The sequence below is a fragment of the Pecten maximus genome, chromosome 2 (genome assembly GCF_902652985.1).
Source record: "Pecten maximus chromosome 2, xPecMax1.1, whole genome shotgun sequence".
Lineage (NCBI taxonomy): Eukaryota > Metazoa > Mollusca > Bivalvia > Pectinida > Pectinidae > Pecten > Pecten maximus.
The window spans coordinates 22,442,830-22,467,013 of NC_047016.1; the positions used below are offsets into that span (position 1 = coordinate 22,442,830).

The window sequence follows — 24,184 nt, forward strand, 5'->3', positions numbered from 1 at the left end:
GGTATACAATGTCACACCTTACATAGCACAAGGATTTCCTACTGAGGCACATTTCTCACTGAGTGATAAGGGAACTATTCCAGTTGTATATTGATCATATGATACAGGGATGGAGTATCCCTCATGTACCAGTCAAAATGACATCTGACCTTCACCACTAACATCCTCCTATATATATAAGGTAGCAGTACCAAGTGAAACAAAACAAAGGCGATTTGCTGCTTTGTATCAGAATAAGACACCCCCTGTCTGCTATTCTGCTGGTGGCCCTGAACCTATCTGATGTAGGTACCCAGGTGGTCCTTACATGTGATCTTTTAATCCCTGTTGAGTTCTTGAGTGGGGAAGCTTGACTTTTGAGAAATAACAAGATAAGGTTATAAGTGATGGACCATGATATTTGACCTGGATGGCATTCCCTCTGATAATCTCATGATTATACATCACCCTGACTGACTTTTTGACATTCTGTGCCGGAGTCCTGAAAACTGATCTGTATAGTTTTGGATGTAATCGATGAACATGTAAAATAAACACATAGTACCAATTAACACACTACCACTATATTCTCTCCACATCAGTGCCATCTTTCCTTCACCATCCAAGACAATCTTGATTACATGATCTGCATCCTATTAACTTAGATGGTTTTCAGAAGACATTGTTCTCATTTTCCTGATACTGAGAAACAGTGCATGCACCCCCAGACCAAATCCATTTTGATTTTCAGAGGTTTCAGAGGAACCTAAGCTTGTTGGATTATATTGTCACAAACTGAGTGGATAAGCACCTTGGTTGAGAGGGAAATCTGGCATCAACCCTATAAAAACCAGCACCACACACTCAGCTAAAACTGATGCTCAGCTTTCTGTTCAGCTCTTATATAACAAGTAGTTATAGAAAGTGCTACGTTTCAGTTGAGAAGATATTAGTGTTAAAATTTGGCTATGTCTACCTATAGAACAGACATTGAGAAGGAATCAATCACTCCAGAGGATTTCTACACAACTGCTGTAAGAAGAAATCACCTATCATGCTCCTTGTAGATAGACATTGAGTTAAGCAGTGCCGTGATTTCCATGTGATTGGGTCAATATAAGGACATTAGTTTTACATAAATTTCAAACTTTCTAAGAATGTTTTCTACAAATATAACTTCATGAGGTGCACTAAACAATTTTGTCTGCCCAGATGGAATCATTCAAAGAGTAGACTGGCCATGCCACCAGACCCTAAGTTCCTTTTTGTTAAGAATTGCCAAGCTAAATGCTAATACTAGATTATCTGCCCCTAGTTAGAATCAGACATATCTTTAAGGGACCAAAATCATGAAGCTCAATTTTATTTATAATTTTAATATTCTAGAGACAGGGGGCCAGTCTAATCAAAGAGTGCTAAAATGTCAAAAGAAACCGAGGAAATCCATGTGCAGGCAATCAACAGGAATCACTTGTGAAAATTGGTAAAAATCTGTTCAAACATAAGGCTGCTAGATAGATGTAATCATTATGAAAGTCAGACAAACAGGTGGACGGACAGTCAGACAGATAGGTCGATGGACAGACAGATGGACAGGTGGATGGACAGCCAGATTTTCACCTCTTGGACAGACAGAATTATATCAGTTGTGATTTCAAGTACTTCATTCAGTCGGCTGTAATGAACACCTGGAGAAGGGTGGGGCATTACTGCACAGCTGGAACACATAGAATGAACTGACATTCTCGTCAAATTCTATTGAGAATTTCCTGTCCTATGGTATGAAGGAATGGCTAATGTGCATCTATATAGAAAATGTCCTTCCGAGGAAGGGAACCATTATGTCACCTTCTTCCATTTACCTACATTAAATACTTCAGCTGTAATACTTATTCTTTCATGTTTATATAACCCCTCTTTCCTTCTCCACATTATGCATCCTTTCCTCCTATTGATAGCTATGTCAATTTCTCCTCCCCAGCAAATCTCTACTTTACAATGCCTGAGTACTGACTTCTGTGGTCGGTGTTCATGGTACCCAGCTTGGCCTGTGTATAGACTTCTGTCAGTCTGTGAAGTACTGTGTGATCTACTGGAATGCTCTTCTATCAGGGCCCTGTCTTCCATTCCATGACCACGTCACTGGTCTCATGCAAAACATGTGCCATATTATATATATAAACAATCCAACCATCTTTTGAATAGCTATTTTCTCTAACTGAGCTATGAGATATGTAATATATACATATTGGAAGCATAAATAATAGAAATATTGGATGTCTACAAAAAAGCAGAACTGTACCTCGGTATCCAACCTTTTGTCCTCAGTGTCCCTGTAACCTTGACCTTAAATAACTAACACTTTGTACCAACAGTCCCTGTAACCTTGACCTTAAATAACTAACACTTTGTACCAACAGTCCCTCTAACCTTGACCTTAAATAACTAATACCTTGTACCAACTGTCCCTGTAACCTTGACCTTAAATAACTAACACTTTGTACCAACTGTCCCTGTAACCTTGACCTCACGGAACTATACTTTTGTACCAATAGTCCCTGTAACCTTGACCTCACGGAACTATCCTTTTGTACCAACAGTCCCTGTAACCTTGACCTGACGGAACTATCCTTTTGCACCAACTGTTCCAATAATATCAGCCTTAGGTAGCAAAATTGTATCCCCATTGACCCTGTTACCCCAGCCTTAGGTTAACAAACCTTTGTCACCCTTTGTCCGTGTAACCCAAGCCTTAGGTAACCAAAATTTTGTCCCCATTTGTCCCTGTACCCTCAGCCTTAGGTAACCAAACATTTGTCCCCCATTGTCCCCGTTACCTCAGCCATAGGTAACCAAAATTTTATCTCCCTTTGTCCCTGTACCCTCAGCCTTAGGCAATCAAACTTTTGTTCTTCATTGTCCCCGTTACCTCAGCCATAGGTAACCAAATTTTGTCCCCCTTTATCCCTGTACCCTCAGCCTTAGGTTACCAAACCTTTGTCCCCCTTTGTCCCTGTAACCTCTGCCTTAGGTAACCAAAACTGTGTCATCCTTTGTCCTGTAACCTCAGCCTTGGGTAACCAAACTTTTGTCCCCTTTTGTCCCCCTGTCTTAGGTTTTTGTACCAAACACCCCAGTAACCACAGTCTTTTTCAGGTAAGTACAAAATGAGGGTTTCCTATGATGCTACTATAAACTGGGAAGATCCGATAACAAAAGATTCCACTTGAATAAGTCTGTTACTGGGGGAATAAACTGTCCTGTATGCGACACAGCTTTATCATTGTAATTACAGGAATGTTGCCACAGAGACATGAAGGCATTACATGGTGTGGTTTGATCCCCATATATCTCCCCAACATCCCCTAACCTGATTAACAGGAGCAATGGCAGACACATGTCACAGACATATGCATACACCACCATCCCAAGGATTGAGTATCTGAGGAACAAGAGGCCCATAAGGTCTGATCATCCTAAGGAGAGAGTCTCAGGAACAAGAGGCCCATAAGGTCTGATCATCCTAAGGAGAGAGTCTCAGGAACAAGAGGTCCACAAGGTCTGATCATCCTAAGGAGAGAGTTTCAGGAACAAGAGGCCCATAAGGTCTGATCATCCTAAGGATTGAGTATCTGAGGAACAAGAGGCCCACAAGGTCTGATCATCCTAAGGAGAGAGTTTCAGGAACAAGAGGCCCATAAGGTCTGATCATCCTAAGGAGAGAGTTTCAGGAACAAGAGGCCCATAAGGTCTGATCATCCTAAGGATTGAGTATCTGAGGAACAAGAGGTCCACAAGGTCTGATCATCCTAAGGAGAGAGTTTCAGGAACAAGAGGCCCATAAGGTCTGATCATCCTAAGGAGAGAGTTTCAGGAACAAGAGGCCCATAAGGTCTGATCATCCTAAGGAGAGAGTTTCAGGAACAAGAGGTCCACAAGGTCTGATCATCCTAAGGAGAGAGTTTCAGGAACAAGAGGTCCACAAGGTCTGATCATCCTAAGGAGATACTCTCAGGAACAAGAGGCCCATAAGGTCTGATCATCCCAAGGATTGAGTATCTGAGGAACAAGAGGCCCACAAGGTCTGATCATCCTAAGGAGAGAGTCTGAGGAACAAGAGGCCCATAAGGTCTGATCATCCTAAGGAGAGAGTCTCAGGAACAAGAGGCCCATAAGGTCTGATCATCCTAAGGATTGAGTCTGAGGAACAAGAGGCCCATAAGGTCTGATCATCCCAAGGATTGAGTATCTGAGGAACAAGAGGCCCACAAGGTCTGATCATCCTAAGGAGAGAGTCTGAGGAACAAGAGGCCCATAAGGTCTGACCATCCTAAGGATTGAGTCTGAGGAACAAGAGGCCCACAAGGTCTGATCATCCTAAGGAGGGAGTCTGAGGAACAAGAGGCCCATAAGGTCTGATCATCCTAAGGAGATACTCTCAGGAACAAGAGGCCCATAAGGTCTGATCATCCTAAGGAGATACTCTCAGGAACAAGAGGCCCATAAGGTCTGATCATCCTAAGGAGAGAGTCTCAGGAACAAGAGGCCCATAAGGTCTGATCATCCTAAGGAGAGAGTCTCAGGAACAAGAGGCCCATAAGGTCTGATCATCCTAAGGAGAGAGTCTCAGGAACAAGAGGCCCATAAGGTCTGATCATCCTAAGGAGAGAGTCTCAGGAACAAGAGGCCCATAAGGTCTGATCATCCTAAGGAGAGAGTTTCAGGAACAAGAGGCCCATAAGGTCTGATCATCCTAAGGATTGAGTATCTGAGGAACAAGAGGTCCACAAGGTCTGATCATCCTAAGGAGAGAGTTTCAGGAACAAGAGGCCCATAAGGTCTGATCATCCTAAGGAGAGAGTTTCAGGAACAAGAGGCCCATAAGGTCTGATCATCCTAAGGAGAGAGTTTCAGGAACAAGAGGTCCACAAGGTCTGATCATCCTAAGGAGAGAGTTTCAGGAACAAGAGGTCCACAAGGTCTGATCATCCTAAGGAGATACTCTCAGGAACAAGAGGCCCATAAGGTCTGATCATCCCAAGGATTGAGTATCTGAGGAACAAGAGGCCCACAAGGTCTGATCATCCTAAGGAGAGAGTCTGAGGAACAAGAGGCCCATAAGGTCTGATCATCCTAAGGAGAGAGTCTGAGGAACAAGAGGCCCATAAGGTCTGATCATCCTAAGGATTGAGTCTGAGGAACAAGAGGCCCATAAGGTCTGATCATCCCAAGGATTGAGTATATGAGGAACAAGAGGCCCACAAGGTCTGATCATCCTAAGGAGAGAGTCTGAGGAACAAGAGGCCCATAAGGTCTGACCATCCTAAGGATTGAGTCTGAGGAACAAGAGGCCCACAAGGTCTGATCATCCTAAGGAGGGAGTCTGAGGAACAAGAGGCCCATAAGGTCTGATCATCCTAAGGAGATACTCTCAGGAACAAGAGGCCCATAAGGTCTGATCATCCTAAGGAGATACTCTCAGGAACAAGAGGCCCATAAGGTCTGATCATCCTAAGGAGGGAGTCTGAGGAACAAGAGGCCCATAAGGTCTGATCATCCTAAGGAGAGAGTCTCAGGAACAAGAGGTCCACAAGGTCTTATCATCCTAAGGAGAGAGTCTGAGGAACAAGAGGCCCATAAGGTCTGATCATCCTAAGGAGAGAGTCTCAGGAACAAGAGGTCCACAAGGTCTGATCATCCTAAAGAGAGAGTCTCAGGAACAAGAGGCCCATAAGGTCTGATCATCCTAAGGAGGGAGTCTGAGGAACAAGAGGCCCATAAGGTCTGATCATCCTAAGGAGAGAGTCTGAGGAACAAGAGGCCCATAAGGTCTGATCATCCTAAGGAGAGAGTCTCAGGAACAAGAGGCCCATAAGGTCTGATCATCCTAAGGAGAGAGTCTCAGGAACAAGAGGCCCATAAGGTCTGATCATCCTAAGGAGAGAGTCTCAGGAACAAGAGGCCCATAAGGTCTGATCATCATAAGGAGATAGTCTCAGGAACAAGAGGCCCATAAGGTCTGATCATCCTAAGGAGAGAGTCTGAGGAACAAGAGGCCCACAAGGTCTGATCATCCCAAGGATTGAGTATCTGAGGAACAAGAGGCCCATAAGGTCTTATCATCCTAAGGAGAGAGTCTGAGGAACAAGAGGCCCATAAGGTCTGATCATCCCAAGGATTGAGTATCTGAGGAACAAGAGGTCCACAAGGTCTGATCATCCTAAGGAGAGAGTTTCAGGAACAAGAGGTCCACAAGGTCTGATCATCCTAAGGAGAGAGTTTCAGGAACAAGAGGTCCACAAGGTCTGATCATCCTAAGGAGAGAGTTTCAGGAACAAGAGGCCCATAAGGTCTGATCATCCTAAGGAGAGAGTCTGAGGAACAAGAGGCCCATAAGGTCTGATCATCCTAAGGAGAGAGTCTGAGGAACAAGAGGCCCATAAGGTCTGACCATCCTAAGGAGAGAGTCTCAGAATGAGAGACCTGCAAAGTCTGATCATCCAATCATATTTTTATATTTTTTCTGATGAAGGTTACTCCAACTTACTTTTTTTTTATTCTGCAGAAAATGTTAAGAAATTCAAGGATTTTTTCATGAAAATATCAACCTCCAACCCCAAACAAGAATGACATTCATAGGATGAGTTATACATGTTAATTATTTCCGTGACAGATATGAAACCATCTGCATTACAATAAACAAATACTCCATCCTAATATTTTCATGACTTATAATTATTACCAAACAGAATACTGACACTTCATATAACAACTATTGTTTTAGCTTCTCTCTTGAAATGTGTAACTTTCAGTAGACCTTAAAGGTATTTCCAAAGAATATAAGCAAAATTGATATATAATGTCTACTAGCCAAGTAAATGACTGTAATCAAGATAGGCAGCATTGACACTAAGTAATTGTAATTAAGAACATGCAGTGAGACAATATCAAGCCACCACTCAGAAAAAATAGTAAAATATTGCTAAGCCATCAATATTATCAGTTGCATTATTTTTTCACATTCTAGCTATAAACAGTTATGATTAAGGTTAATTTTGACCCTCAAGAAACATTTTTATTCAAAAGTTACCTCAATTTTTAAAGTTTGGAGGAAAACAACCCAGAGAAAAAAAAAACATTATGGCAACGATGCGCTTATTATTCACAAAACAGTTTTTAAATATTAATATTTTTAAACAAATATATCTCAAAATTTGAATGATTTTAGTTTCAAAATCTTATTCAAATTCAAACCAAAGCCTGCTTTTTAGGTATGAAAGTTAATATCAATCTTCATTAGAATCTAATTATAATTATAGCATGTAGTTTTATATTATTTTGTATGGAAACCAATCACTCAACCAACCGATCAGAGAGAAGTATATTAAATCAACATGTATATTTAACTGTCAACCAATCAGAGAGAAGGATATTCAACCAACATGTAAACTGTCAACCAATCAGAGAGAAGTGTGTTTAAATAACATAGGTGAAGTCTGGAAAAAAAAAATTAATTTAAAGAAAAAAAAAAGACTTTTTGTCCATGATTGTAAATACTGATACTCACATAAAACACACTGATACACATTGAAATACATCAAAGTTCTACGTTATTAGGACATTTGGTTGAGAAAAAATATGTCAACCAAAACACTGACTAGATCCTGACTATCTATTAATCTTTTACACATAATTAACTTAATACTTAAAGGACAATTTCAAATGTTGTAATTAAGACAACTACCATGCACAGATGCTAAAATGTCAAAGAGCTTTACAATAGTCTATTTGTGAGCAAGGTACTGGGAATTCACACCATTCCTCCACGGGTAGAGTCGGTAATCATGTTTACGATGATCAGACATTCATGGCTTCCTGTTGTTTGATTAGATCACTTTTATTTTATACAGCTCTGGGGCAAAATGGTATGATATATCTATTCAAGAAATTGGAATGAAAATTCCTTATGTAGGTAATTCTTAATCTCTTTATAACATCATAGCATGGGAACTTTCATGTAAATTTCTGGGTTATACTGAGTTATCCTTAAATAAACCTTGTACATTTGATAGAGGTACAGTGTGGATTGGAAACTGATGTGGAAGGTGATATGGGTGCACGAATGGCTCACACACAATTTACTGTGCTTGATACTGCACATTCTGTTAACCCAATAAAGAATATAATAAACACTTACCTGGGAGGTTGAAATAAGATTACTGCATCATCAACACAACTGGAGATGAAATGGCAGGTAAATCCATGTGTAAAATGTATCTCATCAAAAGCATACAAAGATTTTACATACTGTATCTATCCATGTAGTGGAATAATTAAATAGGCATGGACTTACCTCAAGGCACGTTAAGCAATTCTCTCCAAATAATCCTCAACAGTAGCAAATTGGCGTTATGTAAAATCCACAGAAGGATGCTCCATATCACATAAACAAGAAAATAGGAAATATTTTTCACACTTTTCCAAACTCCTTTTCTGCTGCACACTGAATCTTGATTAATTACTGACACAAAATCCTCACAGAATGCACAAATATAAATCCACTTCTGTTGTCACGTAATTATAACTTTACAAGTTGCTGTTGCGAGCAGTTGTCCTTGATTGATGAGTAGCTTCTGTAAGAGAGAAAGATAGTGGGGTACTGCGTCTGATACATATTATTAATGATAAATCTACCAATATATACACATCATACACTTCATATCCAGTACACATACAATGATAGACTTCCATCGAGGTTCAGACACAAATTTATAGACCCAAAGAAATCTATATATTAACCAAGTCATAGTTCAAGGTCAATTTATAATTATATAATTATTCAGTTAATATAAATCCATGATTTAACTAAAGTCAAAGGTAACAATTATTTTAAAGTTAAACAGTGTTTTGATTGGCCAACTGTATACATTTCATTTTGCCTACTTTTTTTTTTTTTTTTAAACTCATCCAAAGTCATAACTTTAAATATCTCTGACAACAAAGTAGAGAAAGAAACAAGATTCCCACCTGAAAAAAAGTTCTTTTTAAAATCAATTATGATAACTTTTTCCTGAAATTAAGTTGATCCAGGTAGAAATAATAATGAAAAATATATTTTTCTCACAATTCATACTACAATTCAGACTTGGTCAAATATTTTTAAGGAGTCATAGGTCCATGTATTGGCAAATGTTTTACATTTGTATATATTATAATATCATAAATTGTACCTATATATATGTATGTGTATGTTTGAGGCTGTTTGTGTGTGTGTGTGTATAATCATATACATGCTAATAATTCACAGACAATATTCTACTAGTTAGACATAACTAATGGTTATTGTAATAGTTAAATATTTATACAAATGTATTTCAATCTATAACATACTTATAATCTTGCATTATAAATCATATATGATATATATATTACAATCTATATATAAAGCCTACCTTTGACTGAAGTATATAGTAGCACTGACATACCTGAACTGTGTGTGCAGTCAGTACAAGACATGGTAGACACACGCTATGCACATGTACACGGCCTAACATTGGAAAGGCATCCTAAAGGATGCTGCCACTGTTATTCTATTTACATCGCCAGTGTTGGCTGTCCTGGGCGATTCTATAGCAGTGTAGCTTACACTAATTACTGGCAGATGTGTATTGGAGGGTGCTGTATATTATACTGCCATGTAATACATAACAGGGTATACCCCTACCCATCACACACACATACACACAACAAATTATCGCTTCTAGCATAAAAATTGTCTTTTAACAGCATGAATACAATTTTCCTTATCTTGTAAATAAACTAGCAACCTACCAGGACGTTATTTTCTCTGAAGAAAAACAATTACATGATTATAAATATACATGCCAAAACTTTATCAAATGAAAATAACTTCAAACACCAGTCTATTTGGAGGACAAGCATCATAGGAGTAAAATTCCGAATACAAACCTGAAGTATAAGATGGAGAATGAAAACTTAGTTACAAAGGACATCAACATACCGTCACATCCTGTATAGAGGACATATACCAATATAGTTGTAAAGGAGACAACTGCTATACCAACATCTTTATAAGGAAGAAACCTCCATACTTCACTCGTACCTACCTCCCCAGCCTATAGGGTTTTTTGTGGCACATTTCACTTGATATTCATATAAAAAATATTATGATTTCCCTGCTGGATGTTCAGGGCTGACAGAAAATCTTGTGTTTCAAAAGATGATGGTTGGTCAAGGCCGCAAGTTCTATGGTCAACATGGGATATGGGATATATGACCTTATATCGGGGAGTGTTCCTATTTATATCCGACATTTTTAATGCTCATTGATATGCCTCTTAATTAATTCTGATGTCATTACCCTGGTTCTCATTTTGAAAACATGACATGACCTAGATATGACCTTGATTTGACTTTGATGTACAGGAACAGGACACTTGGTTTTATCATACAGGCTTGTTCTTTGAGGTAAATCCATGATTGGTTTATATTTTGTCCTTTTTGTTTATATTTTGTCCTTTTGGATTATATTTTGTCCTTTTTTGATCATTTTCAGAGATAAAATATCGGTTTCGTTCACATGACCATCATTTTGACTCCGTAAAAAGAACATATCTCCATCTTAGTACATGGTTCGTACAACTTTTATCAAACAAAACTCAAGGACTATTCAAGGACTTTTCAAGGCCCTTTTCACATTTTCAAGGTCTGTTTTTAACAAAATATTAAACCATTGTATACAGTATATGACTAGAGACAGCATAACGAAAAGTGTGGGTTTTTTTTTAATAATGCTGGCGTGTTGGTGTTTCGCACATTTTGTGCGACTCTTCAGAAAGCTGCCGTCTCCATTCTGTGCAGATCGATGATTTTAAACATCGCAAATATAGGGGTTTTTAACAGTCACATTTAATTTCCCTGATCATGACCCAGTTATGTGTCGATCACCCACACTTCATGTTGTATATATACAACAACTACTCTGCATGACAAATAGAACTTCGACACACACCGTGTAGTCTACGGCGAAAAACGGATTTGTATGTACACTGCGCATCATGTTTTGCGCAGTTAGAATTACCTCCCTTACTGCACCGGAATTGTAACAGAAACACTTGAATTCAGGATAATGCAGTCGATAAAAGGGGTGCTAAACTATAGATGGAATTTAAGATCTTTTCGACGGATGACATTCTCAACCATCGGGATCGAAGCAAATCATTACGTTTGTGAAAATTATTTTTTTTATTATTAAATCAAACATACTAAACATTCAAAATGGTTAATGTTGTAAAATTCAAGTACTTTTCAAAGCCCTTAGCCGAATTCAAGGAGTTTCAAGGCCCAAAATCGTTTTCAAAGACTTTTCAAGCACACCCTCTAAATTCAAGTACTTTTCAAGGCTGTGCGAACCATGTAGTAAAGAGGGCAATTCCATGCTTTGGTATAAATAAGAAATGACAAAAAAACAACTGAAACAACATAAAAGGTAAATTGATGTTATTTTTTAAAGTTTAGTTGAAACACAGGCTATACAGCAGGAGTTAGACTACCAGTCCCTAAGATTTCAAAAAGAATTCCCCTGTTGCATTTTCGTACAATCCCTTTGTAATTTGAAGCTAGACATCCAAAAGATCACAAAATTGTGAAAATCTTTACAAATAGATGATTCTTGAATCAAGTCTCAGGATATTTTAGATACGGATGGGGATTATGTTATATGATTTAGTCATCCTCTGAATAATAAAGGAGATTGGGTTAGTTCAGGCTCCAAACCATCTCTAATCCAATGGCGACATCTATATCCAGTTACTAACACATTCACAATGTCTGCAATTTGATTTCCCACAGCAAGTTTTACAATGTGTCATGATATTAAAACACAGTTACATTATTCACAATAATTCTTTATCTCTTTAACTTTTGATTATAAGTGAGACCTTGTAGTAGCTGTCCTCCACAACCTTGTGAGTCAGTAAGGGTATCCCTGGGGTCTGTTTTCTGTCTCCGATATGTCTACATCATTATGACCTTGAAATTAGTTTAAGGATTCAGGGGATAACAGAAATCAATTGCATTCTGATACAACACAATGTACAATTATCACTAACCGGCATCACTGTCATCAAACACAATGTACAATTGTCACTGTACCACTGTACCACTGTACCACTGTACACTGGGTAGAGGATGGGACAACAGGGGCGTGGAGTAATTATTCAACATGGGACTAGGAGTGAGGGGTACTTATAGTAACATTGGACTAGGAGTGAGGGGTACTTATAGTAACATGGGACTAGGAGTGAGGGGTACTTATAGTGACATGGGACTAGGAGTGAGGGGTACTTATAGTAACATGGGACTAGGAGTGAGGGGTACTTATAGTAACATGGGACTAGGAGTGAGGGGTACTTATAGTAACATGGGACTAGGAGTGATGGATACTTATAGTGACATGGGACTAGGAGTGAGGGGTACTTATAGTAACATGGGACTAGGAGTGAGGGGTACTTATAGTAACATGGGACTAGGAGTGAGGGGTACTTATAGTAACATGGGACTAGGAGTGAGGGGTACTTATAGTGACATGGGACTAGGAGTGAGGGGTACTTATAGTAACATGGGACTAGGGGTGAGGGGTACTTATAGTAACATGGGACTAGGAGTGAGGGGTACTTATAGTAACATTGGACTAGGAGTGAGGTGTACTTATAGTAACATGGGACTAGGAGTGAGGGGTACTTATAGTAACATGGGACTAGGAGTGAGGGGTACTTATAGTAACATGGGACTAGGAGTGAGGGGTACTTATAGTAACATGGGACTAGGAGTGAGGGGTACTTATAGTAACATGGGACTAGGAGTGAGGGGTACTTATAGTAACATGGGACTAGGAGTGAGGGGTACTTATAGTAACATGGGACTAGGAGTGAGGGGTACTTATAGTAACATGGGACTAGGAGTGAGGGGTACTTATAGTAACATGGACTAGGAGTGAGGGGTACTTATAGTAACATGGGACTAGGAGTGAGGGGTACTTATAGTAACATGGGACTAGGAGTGAGGGGTACTTATAGTAACATGGGACTAGGAGTGAGGGGTACTTATAGTAACATGGGACTAGGAGTGAGGGGTACTTATAGTAACATGGGACTAGGAGTGAGGGGTACTTATAGTAACATGGGACTAGGAGTGAGGGGTACTTATAGTACATGGGACTAGGAGTGAGGGGTACTTATAGTAACATGGGACAAGGAGTGAGGGGTACTTATAGTAACATGGGACTAGGAGTGAGGGGTACTTATAGTGACATGGGACTAGGAGTGAGGGGTACTTATAGTAACATGGGACTAGGAGTGAGGGGTACTTATAGTAACATGGGACTAGGAGTGAGGTGAACTTATAGTAACATGGGACTAGGAGTGAGGTGTACTTACAATGACATGGGACTAGGAGTGAGGTGTACTTATAGTAACATGGGACTAGGAGTGAGGGATACTTATAGTGACATGGGACTAGGAGTGAGGTGTACTTACAATGACATGGGACTAGGAGTGAGGTGAACTTATAGTAACATGGGACTAGGAGTGAGGTGTACTTACAATGACATGGGACTAGGAGTGAGGGGTACTTATAGTAACATGGGACTAGGAGTGAGGGGTACTTATAGTGACATGGGACTAGGAGTGAGGTGTACTTATAGTAACATGGGACTAGGAGTGAGGGATACTTATAGTAACATGGGACTAGGAGTGAGGGGTACTTATAGTACATGGGACTAGGAGTGAGGGGTACTTATAGTAACATGGGACTAGGAGTGAGGGGTACTTATAGTAACATGGGACTAGGAGTGAGGGGTACTTATAGTAACATGGGACTAGGAGTGAGGGGTACTTATAGTAACATGGGACTAGGAGTGAGGGGTACTTATAGTAACATGGGACTAGGAGTGAGGGGTACTTATAGTAACATGGGACTAGGAGTGAGGGGTACTTATAGTAACATGGGACTAGGAGTGAGGGGTACTTATAGTAACATGGGACTAGGAGTGAGGGGTACTTATAGTAACATGGGACTAGGAGTGAGGGGTACTTATAGTAACATGGGACTAGGAGTGAGGGGTACTTATAGTAACATGGGACTAGGAGTGAGGGGTACTTATAGTAACATGGGACTAGGAGTGAGGGGTACTTATAGTAACATGGGACTAGGAGTGAGGGGTACTTATAGTAACATGGGACTAGGAGTGAGGGGACTAGGGGTCATAAAACTGAGGCAGACAAATTCAAGTCATCTACCAGAATTTCTGTGAGATCCAAATATTTCTTAAGAGTTCTGAGACATAAGTACATCCTAACTTTGTCAGCAGGGACCCATCTCTGTGATAAAAGTCATATGTTATTACAAATAAATACCTTGAGTCACACAATATGGCCGAGCAACTGTATCCATAGATCTCTATAATCAATGCTTTATATCAAACCGATACCAAACATTATGTTCTTTTTAAGTTATAAATTCTGGTTTATGAATCAATAAAAGGAAGGATGTGTTATAATAAATGTTGGAATAAATGTAGATCATAAAGATTCCTTAGTAATAGCAAACTGGGACAGATATTTGTCTTTAAGTAAATATTCGGAATAGAGATTAAGACAGAAAAGTCATCAAGTCGTAATATAAACATAAACGGAGATTTGATGACGGGGAGTGCTACGTAAAACAGATAATATAATTATAAACTGGGTTAGGTTACAGCACTGTTAGCTTGTGAAATATCTCAAATCTAAATCATTTCGTGATTATCCCTTACCAATATTAGTACAGTAACACTGTCCTGACGATCGAGGCCATTTCTAGTCCTAAGTGGACAATATGACGGAAGTTAAGACAGAAACTTATCTAGAATCACCATCATATGTACGTATGTTTTATCATTCGTTTAAAGTTTAAACATAAAGTTGTCTTCCTACTCCATTAATTAACAGAACACTTTCAGTATACATGTATAGAGGGGAAAGTAGTTTCATTCCTCTTAGTAATGTCAATCAAAATTGTATCACATCAAAATCTTCTAGTATTAAAATTGATTCCATCGTATATTTGATGTTAGTTAACTAATTGCTTCATGAATATGTCACAAGACAACGATGGAAGATAACAAAGCCGTAACAAGTTTGCTCTAAAATAAACTGTAAAAATATGAAATACGCACTACTACTAAAATTCAAATCAAATTGAAAAGAACATATAAATAAGTATAATTATATCAGGGGAAATATGACAAAGAACCCCATTGATTTATGTGAATTTCTACAACAAATTCCACCACATAATAACACTTCACATTAAACACAAATATCTCCTTAATAGTGTTTCGTGTTTTTTTTTTTTTTTTTCTACAAGATATTCAATACTTGTACAAACATTTTAACGATGAAATATAATTTATACTATAATAAACCTGTATGGGCACACAAGTGTCAATGATTAAGTCTAGTGTGTAACAGTTCCAGAACAAAACAGTGCTGGTTATAATTAGGGGATTTCAAAATATTAATGCTTATTGTCAAAATATAATTTATAATGCCTATTGTCAAAATAATCAATCTATAATTATCATGAAAAGCTTGTCAAAATATAATCTATTATACTTAGTTAATATAATCTAAATTGCTAAATGTCAACACATGTCAATGTCCATCATCAGAGTATAATTTATAATCCATATATTGTAAAAATGATTTAAAATGTGTATCATATGAAAATATTTTAGTTAACAATGCTTAATTGTTATCAATATAATCTAAAATGCTCATTGTCGACACATAATTTACAAAACTTGTTATCATGCACTGTAATCTAAAGTGCTCATTGCCAAAATATATTCTGTAAAGATTGTGATTTTAAATGCATATTGTCAAAATATTACTTAATGTCACTGTACAAACATTATATATATATATATTACTGTATTTGTTTTCCTAGTTTTGTTATACTACTCTTCAAAATTAAAAAAACAAAAACAGAAATGTAGTTATTTTTTATTTATTATTTTTATTATTATTTTCTAATTTTGCGTTAATTCCCCCACCCCTATAGTTATTGTAAACTCATTATTTCTGGACGCCTATTTATTTGTGGGCTATAGATGTTCCTATTCAATTAGGCAAACACTGATACATATTAGCAATAAAAATGTATATCTAGTGAATTAACTTTGTGTAATTGTTTTCTATTTGCCAGAATTTTATGATTCCTCACACAGGTGTATATCTGTATTGCAATAACCCCTTGGTATCTCCTAAGCAGAAACAAATCCCCAATTTATGTCAAGTCTCTCAATTAATTGAATGCACTTGTAACACTGTCATTATGTAAGGAAGAAGATTTATTTTTATTACAGAATATTTCTTGAAAGGGTTGATTTTTTTAAAAATTAATTAAATTGGATAGGTATAAGGCATTAACCAGGACAAATTTTGTAATTGATTGTCTCCCCTTACTTAATCCTCAAGACCTCAAAATCTGTACAGCATACATTTATCAAATCCCATCAAGAATGTTTATTCACATAACTTTTCAGCAGGGATTTTGCTACATTGATTCATACATTGTGGTTTTTATGAAAATTTTGTCTGATAGAAGAAGAATAACGTTTTTTAAAAATATCATTATTGTACCAGACACATTTTCAAAGAAGCTTCTAGCCTTTCTACAGAGCTGAGAGACGTTGGTGCACATGTTGTGGTACTAATTTGGTCATAGACCTGACGTCAGCTGCTTTATTTAGGTCGAGAAACTGAATTAGGCCAATAAAATTGCACACTCGTCACCTCTGTAATGAGAGTATGGTGATAGCTAGGGTGACATTAGTGTAGTAGACAGCATTGTCATTTGGAGTATTCAGGTACACTTCCTGAATCAGTTATAAAAACTTCATCAATGTAAAATGTCTCTAATTGACATTTGAAGGCAAAAACTGATAAGTCTCAATCAGACATTAGAGTTATTTAATTCCCTTAGGTATACTCTCCTTGGGTATGTTACTCGCTAATACCTCCCTTCACAGGACTCAGACCAATGGAAACAATGATTTATAAAACTTGTTTATAATGAAGATACTTCAGTTTATATTATTCAACTGTAGATACACATTAGTCATCAGGAAAGGAAAAAGCACAGTATTTAAATGTTATCCACCACAGAACGACTGTCATGACTTGGGGCTTCACACTTCTTCATAAAAAGTTTTTTCATCTGTTTACCACATAATGTAGTTACATAACTTTTGTCATCATATTTTGATCTCTAACAGATCCCAGACAACAATCTTACACAACGTCGTAGAAAAGTCATACATGTATCCATTTCATCACTACAACCTCCATAATACAATAAGATGTCTTGACCATTCGCCATAACTGTCCATTATACTAAGGTCAAGGCTGATACATCTATGACTTTATTTAATCAGCCAAATAAAAATAACAAGAGGCCCATGGGCCTTAACGGTCATCTGACAAACACTTACACTTACAGCAGGGACACACCCCTCAATCCAGCATTATTACCATAAATTATTTATCGCAGCCAGTTATGTTTTAGATCAAATTTGGTTTATATCCATTTAGCTCGTCCAGGAAGAGCAGCATCATAAAACTAAATTTTAGCCAAGTTCCCATTTTTGGGGCATGCCCCTCTGTCTCAATGGGTCAGACAAGACTCATTTATATCAATTAGGATTGCCTTTCCCCAATGATGTTTCATACTAAATATGGTTGTAATCAATTAAGGCATTAAGGAGGAATTGCATTTTTAAGAAATGTTTAACCTAAGCGCTCCTTTTGCCCCATCTTTTTTTTCCCAGGGGTCAGACCTGTCTCATTAAAAAATATGATTGCCGTCACCTTATGTTTCACATCAAATTAGGTTGTAATCCACCAAAAGGTTAGGGAGGATTAGGATTTAACAGCAAATATTCACCAAAGTTCCCCTTTTGGGGCCCTGCCCCTCAGGCCCCAGGGGTCACACTAGCCTCATTTATATAAAATATGACCACCCTTCCCAAAGGATGTTTCACACCATATTTCGTATTAATCCACCCAAGGGTTAGAGAGAAGTAGGATTTATAGCAAAATTCACCAAAGTTCCCCTTTTGGGGCCCCGCCCCTCTGACCCTAGGGGTCAAACCAGCCTCATTTATATAAAATATGATTGTCCTCCTCCAATGATGTTTCACACCAAATTTGGTAATAATTCACTATGGGGGTTAGGAGGAGTAGTATTTTAAAGCAAAATTTCATCAAAGTTCCCCTTTTGGGGCCCTGCCCTTCTAGCCCCAGGGGCCACACCAGCCTAATTTATATAAAATATTACCACCTTCCCCCAATGATGTTTCACACCATATCTTGTTGAAATCCACCAAAGGGTTAAGGAGGAGTAGGATTTTTTAGCAAAATTTCATCAAAGTTCCCTATTTGGGGCCCCGCCCCTCTGGCCCCAGGGGCCACACCAGCCTCATTTATATAAAATATGACCACCTTCCCCCAATGATGTTTCACACCATATCTTGATGAAATCCACCAAAGGGTAATAAGGAGGAGTAGGATTTTATAGCAAAATTTCATCAAAGTTCCCTATTTGGGGCCCCGCCCCTCTGGCCCCAGGGGCCACACCAGCCTCATTTATATAAAATATGACCACCCTCCCCCAATGATGTTTCACACAATATCTGGTTGAAATCCACCAAAGGGTTAAGGACGAGTAGGATTTTATAGCAAAATTTCATCAAAGTTCCCTTTTTTGGGCCCGTCACTCTGGCCCCAGGGCTCACACCAGCCTCATTTATATAAAATATGACCACCCTCCCCCAATGATGTTTCACACCAAATTTAGTTGTAATCCACCAAAGGGTAAAGGAGGAGTAGGATTTTATAGCAAATATCCACCAAAGTTCCCTATTTGGGGCCCGGCCCCTCTGGCCCTAGGGGTCAGACCAGCCTCATTTATATAAAATATGATTGTCCTCCTCCAACGATGTTCCACACCAAATTTTGTAATAATCTACTTTTGGGTTTTGGAGGAGTAGTATTTTAAAGCAAAATTTCATCAAAGTTGCCCTTTTGGGGCCCCGCACCTCTGGCCCCAGGGGTCACACTAGCCTCATTTATATAAAATATGGCCGCCCTCCCCAAATGATGTTTCCCAACATATCTGGTTGAAATCCACTAAAGGGTTAAGGAGGAGTAGGATTTTATAGCAAAATTTCATCAAAGTTCCCCATTTGGGGCCCTGCCCCTCAGGCCCCAGGGGTCACACTAGCCTCATTTATATAAAATATGACCACCCTTCCCAAAGGATGTTTCACACCATATTTCGTATTAATCCACCCAAGGGTTAGAGAGAAGTAGGATTTTATAGCAAAATTTCATCAAAGTTCCCTATTTGGGGCCCCGCCCCTCAGGCCCTAGGGGTCACACCAGCCTCATTTATATAAAATATGATCACCCTCCCCAAATGATGTTTCACACAATATCTGGTTGAAATCCACCAAAGGGTTAAGGAGGAGTATGATTTTATAGCAAAATTTCATCAAAGTTACCCTTTTGGGGCCCCGCCCCTCAGGCCCCAGGAGTCACACCAACTTCATTTATATAAAATATGACCGCCCTCCCCCAATGATGTTTCACACCAAATTTAGTTGTAATCCACCCAAGGGTAAAGCAGGAGTAGGATTTTATAGCAATATTCACCTAAGTTCCCTTTTTGGGGCCCCACCCTTCTGGCCCCAGGGGTCAGACCAGCCTCATTTATATAAAAATGATTGCCCTCTCCCAATGATGCTTCAAACCAAATTTGGAAGTAATCCACCCAAGCGTTAAGGAGGAGTAGCGTTTTGAAAGAAAAAGTTTACGGACAGCGCAGATGTATATGTGTATGTATAATCAACAGGATTAAACAATTATTAAACTACTGATTATTGCCCATTACAGTTTGATAGAGAAAAATAAAACTAAGATGCAAGTTCATTTTACACAGAAACAAGAAACAATACTTAATGTATATTAACAATACAGCGATTCATCACAATACTATGGTGTATTCAGAAATACAGCGATGCATGACGTGAACTGTGGTGTACACCTGCACACGGATAGACAGCATCATAAAAGTTACACCATGACAACAACCATTTAACTACACAAAACATCAAACACATTGGGCACGCAAAATCTGCAGCTTGTTATTGTAGGTTTTTTCATGCCTTTTTATTTCTGAAAATTACCCATCCTAATAGCACCATAACTTTTTTGGTCATTTGGCTTAAACTATAAATATTACATTAAAAACTGTCCCCAGAAATACGGATGCAAAACCCTCATATTTATAAAGATAAAACAGCTTAGGGAACAGCCCAAAGCTCAGTTTACAAATCACAGATTTAATGGATGGTCCATAGCATATTTTATATAAGTTTGATGATTAATTTGTAAGCTTTATTCATTTTACAACAATTGCGAAGCAATTTATATCAACTTGTATTAATCACACTTGTTGGTCCTGATAGAAACTTACAAGGGGTCTTGTTGTGAGAGAAAACCAGAGTACTCTTTGTCCAATCGGGAATCGAACCCCTGACTGCCTAGGTGAAAGGCAAGTGTGTTACCACTGTGCCACCCGATTGGGTTGGAGGCCAAACCTTTGGGCAGAGTTGTAGTTTGCTGGGTTGGTGGCCAAACCTTTGGGCAGAGTTGTAGTTTGCTGGGTTGGAGGCCAAACCTTTGGGCAGAGTTGTAGTTTGCTGGGTTGGAGGCCAAACCTTTGGGCAGAGTTGTAGTTTGCTGGGTTGGTGGCCAAACCTTTGGGCAGAGTTGTAGTTTGCTGGGTTGGTGGCCAAACCTTTGGGCAGAGTTGTAGTTTGCTGGGTTGTTGGCCAAACCTTTGGGCAGAGTTGTAGTTTGCTGGGTTGGAGGCCAAACCTTTGGGCAGAGTTGAAATTGCTGGGTTGGTGGCCAAACCTTTGAGCACAGTTGTAGTTTGCTGGGTTGGTGGCCAAACCTATGAGCAGATCGAGTTGTAATTCACAAGGTTGGTGGCCAAACTTTTCAGCAGTGCTAGAGTTTGCATAACCAGATTAATCCTAACATCACACTTAACTACTACAAGATTGAAATGGAATCAATTGTAAGTTAATATCTTATTATAATTTACAGATTTAGTTTATTTTAAACACGATTACTATTTATACTTTTGTCATTAAAATTTCTTTTAAAATAATTCAGATAAAAGGCCCCACATTTTACCAATACTGTGTTTAAGTCAGACATTGCAAATTATTTACCTTACATCTTACGCTCTTGTGTTAGGAATGCTACTGGTATACTTGCAGTGGATTTTAGATTAAAAAAAAAAACCAACAAAGACATTTAATAGATGAACATGTAAACCTTGCGTTCCTAAATTATCAAAGATTAGGATTTTAAAAACTTGTCTCCTTTATAAAGTTAAAATTATGTTTAATATCAAAATCTAATGAAGATAAACACTAATATGGTTTTTTCTCCTTCTTTTTTTTTTTTTTTTTATAATTTTTGGGTTGTTTTTTTTCCTATAAAACCTGACACATTAAACTGTAGATTTAACAGCCACCCACATTACAGCTAAATAGTTTTGCCAATACTATAAGTCAGGTCAACTTAGGGTTTAACCAGGACATAATTGCAATAGAATTTATTTTTTGTTTTTTTGTAATTATCGGTGTGTATGTTGTAACCGACAAAAAAATGCACCAAAATCAACCTTTGGGAAAATGCTTTTTATCGCCCTAATTGGGGTTCAGAAAGTGATTAGGCAAAAAAAAAATAGGAATCATTGTATCAAAGAAATATTGCACCATGAATATTGCTAAAAGCCATTCAAATATTGAACATATTAACTTTTATTGCATTTTTAAGACAGCAGAAAAACAAAATGATCATTAATATCAATACTAGCTTATAATAAATGCATTAAAATATGGCAGATGTATTTAATTTTCTTAACCAAAAGATTTTGCTTCCATGCAATGAGACTTATTAACCTTGCATTAAAGCCTGATATAGAACTTTTACAAAGTCTATATTCCCCAGTTATGTAACTTGTATTTGAACGATATGAAAAGCTTAAACTGAAAATCTCATGAAACTATTTCTTGTAAATATTCTCCCAAACAGAAATGACATCAGTGCTTACGATACATTGAAATCATGAATGAAGTCAGATTGATCAATACCCCTACTTGAATAAATTTGACCAAACCACTAAAATTAACGTCTAAGTTCCTAATTCTAAACAACCAAAATATGAATGAACATTTTGGGGTCTTTTATCTATTGCTAAACATTTTGGCATGAATTACCACATTAGAATGGCCCTTATGATTAATAGGAATTAAGATTAAAATATTATCTCTTGGTTTTATCAAAGAGATATTTTCTTTCCCATCATTTTGGCCAATAGTTAAAAGTCTTCAGGTAATCAGATAAAACTGTTTCAGAAACAAAGATTTTTGTTGTTCAGAATCGTGGCCATTTTTTAATGTTCAGGCAAGCGATTAGGTAAGCAATGTTCATACAAAAATGGATATGAAAAGCTATTGAGCATTTGCTTGCTGTTTTTTTTGCATTACAGGTTGCAAAAACAAGTACATCATTCAATACTGACAAAAAATAATACCAAATTAGCACAATTGGTGAAATTTCATGCTTAGAATTATTTTTATCTGTGCAGGTACCGCCAGTCATGCATGAAAATGACAAATTTTGGCAAAAAAGGTAGATATTACACTTTAAAAAAGGTTATATTATCAAAAACATAATTTCTCTTATTTTGACTTGACTTCTTAGGAGCCGAAAAGACATTTTCCAAAAGGTCAATTTTCCCTTGTTATAATGTAGGTACCTACCATTCCAAAAACCAAGAAATGAATTATGTTGCAATTATGTCCCGCTTTTGGCTATATTTGGAGTAAATTGACTGGGATTTATGTCAGCTAATCCTCATATAAAAATATATTTTGTATAATATTTCTGAGGACATCAGCAACATTTCCGCTATTTTGACTCACCTGAAACTTTTATGTAAGCACATCCATTAATAAAGGAAATCAATCTCAGCATTAATATTTTTAAGGTGATAATATTAAAATCTTTGATCCAAAATCACTTCTTATTCCAAAACAATAACTCCATTGAATCCAATCAAACTGCCATTAAGTGAGTAACTCACAACACGATCCTGTAAATATTTACCAAAATGTTGGAATAAATTGCATGTACCTACTTGATGTATATCCCCAATAGCACAGTGCTGTTGATAATGTGGACCCAACACAGGTATACCATACCTATAAAACAAGACTCAACCGTATACATCTGCTAAAAACGCAGTTGGCACCTTGTGTGATCTGAGCCTTACAGAAGCTTGTCAGTCTGCCAGCACTCTGTCGATAGCAACTCCACAATTAACAGCAGATAGTGGGCAGTTTGTAACTTGTGCATGTTATATATACACTATATCTGTCTAATTGATATACACATTCAGCTAGATTTCTCTGCAGGGTTAACATCTTTGGAGTTTATTTGACGTTATTTTTCAACAACAGTATTATACTGTATATACACATCCCTACCGAGCCGCTGTTCTCTGAAATCTTCGGAATACCTTTAAATGGTAGATCTGGGAATTTAATTGATGTCTGGGTCTAGCCTGATCTTACAAAACCCTGGTAATAGTAATGGTCTGTTAAAGTCTGAAATAATTGACACACAAATTAAGATGATGTACCCTTTAACTTGCTCCACTACAATGCTTTAAGAAGATTTTGCTTTAAGCATTGGAGGTACATCAGCTACAGACTGACACCCTCCTGTCCCACCTAGACTGACACCCTCCTGTCCCACCCAGACTGACACCCTCCTGTCCCACCCAGACTGACACCCTCCTGTCCTAACCAGACTGACACCCTACTGTCCTACCCAGACTTACACCCTCCTGTCCAACACAGACTGACACCCTCCTGTTCTACCAAGACTGACAACCTCCTGTCCTACCCAGACTTACACCCTCCTGTCCAACACAGACTGACACCCTCCTGTCCCACCCAGACTGACACCCTCCTGTCCTACCCAGACTGACACCCTCC

The 24,184-nt window shown here is 38.1% G+C and overlaps 2 protein-coding genes across 9 annotated transcripts in view; one reads left to right on the forward strand and one right to left on the reverse strand.

Moving 5' to 3' along the window:
* Positions 1-24,184, reverse strand: part of LOC117321526 (thrombospondin type-1 domain-containing protein 7A-like) — a 282,966-nt gene that overhangs the window by 145,137 nt on the left and 113,645 nt on the right. For 7 of the 8 annotated variants that reach the window (XR_004531377.1, XR_004531376.1, XM_033875962.1 and 4 more), the window contains one exon: positions 8,333-8,612. The gene's annotated coding sequence lies outside the window, so the exon portion shown is untranslated. Of the gene's footprint in view, positions 1-8,332; positions 8,613-9,464; positions 9,527-24,184 lie in introns of those variants that run through there. The other variant, XM_033875957.1, reaches the window with a different exon arrangement.
* LOC117342088 (gibberellin-regulated protein 14-like) overlaps positions 1-24,184 on the forward strand; it is a 51,961-nt gene that overhangs the window by 9,151 nt on the left and 18,626 nt on the right. The gene's annotated exons all lie outside the window — the stretch shown is intronic.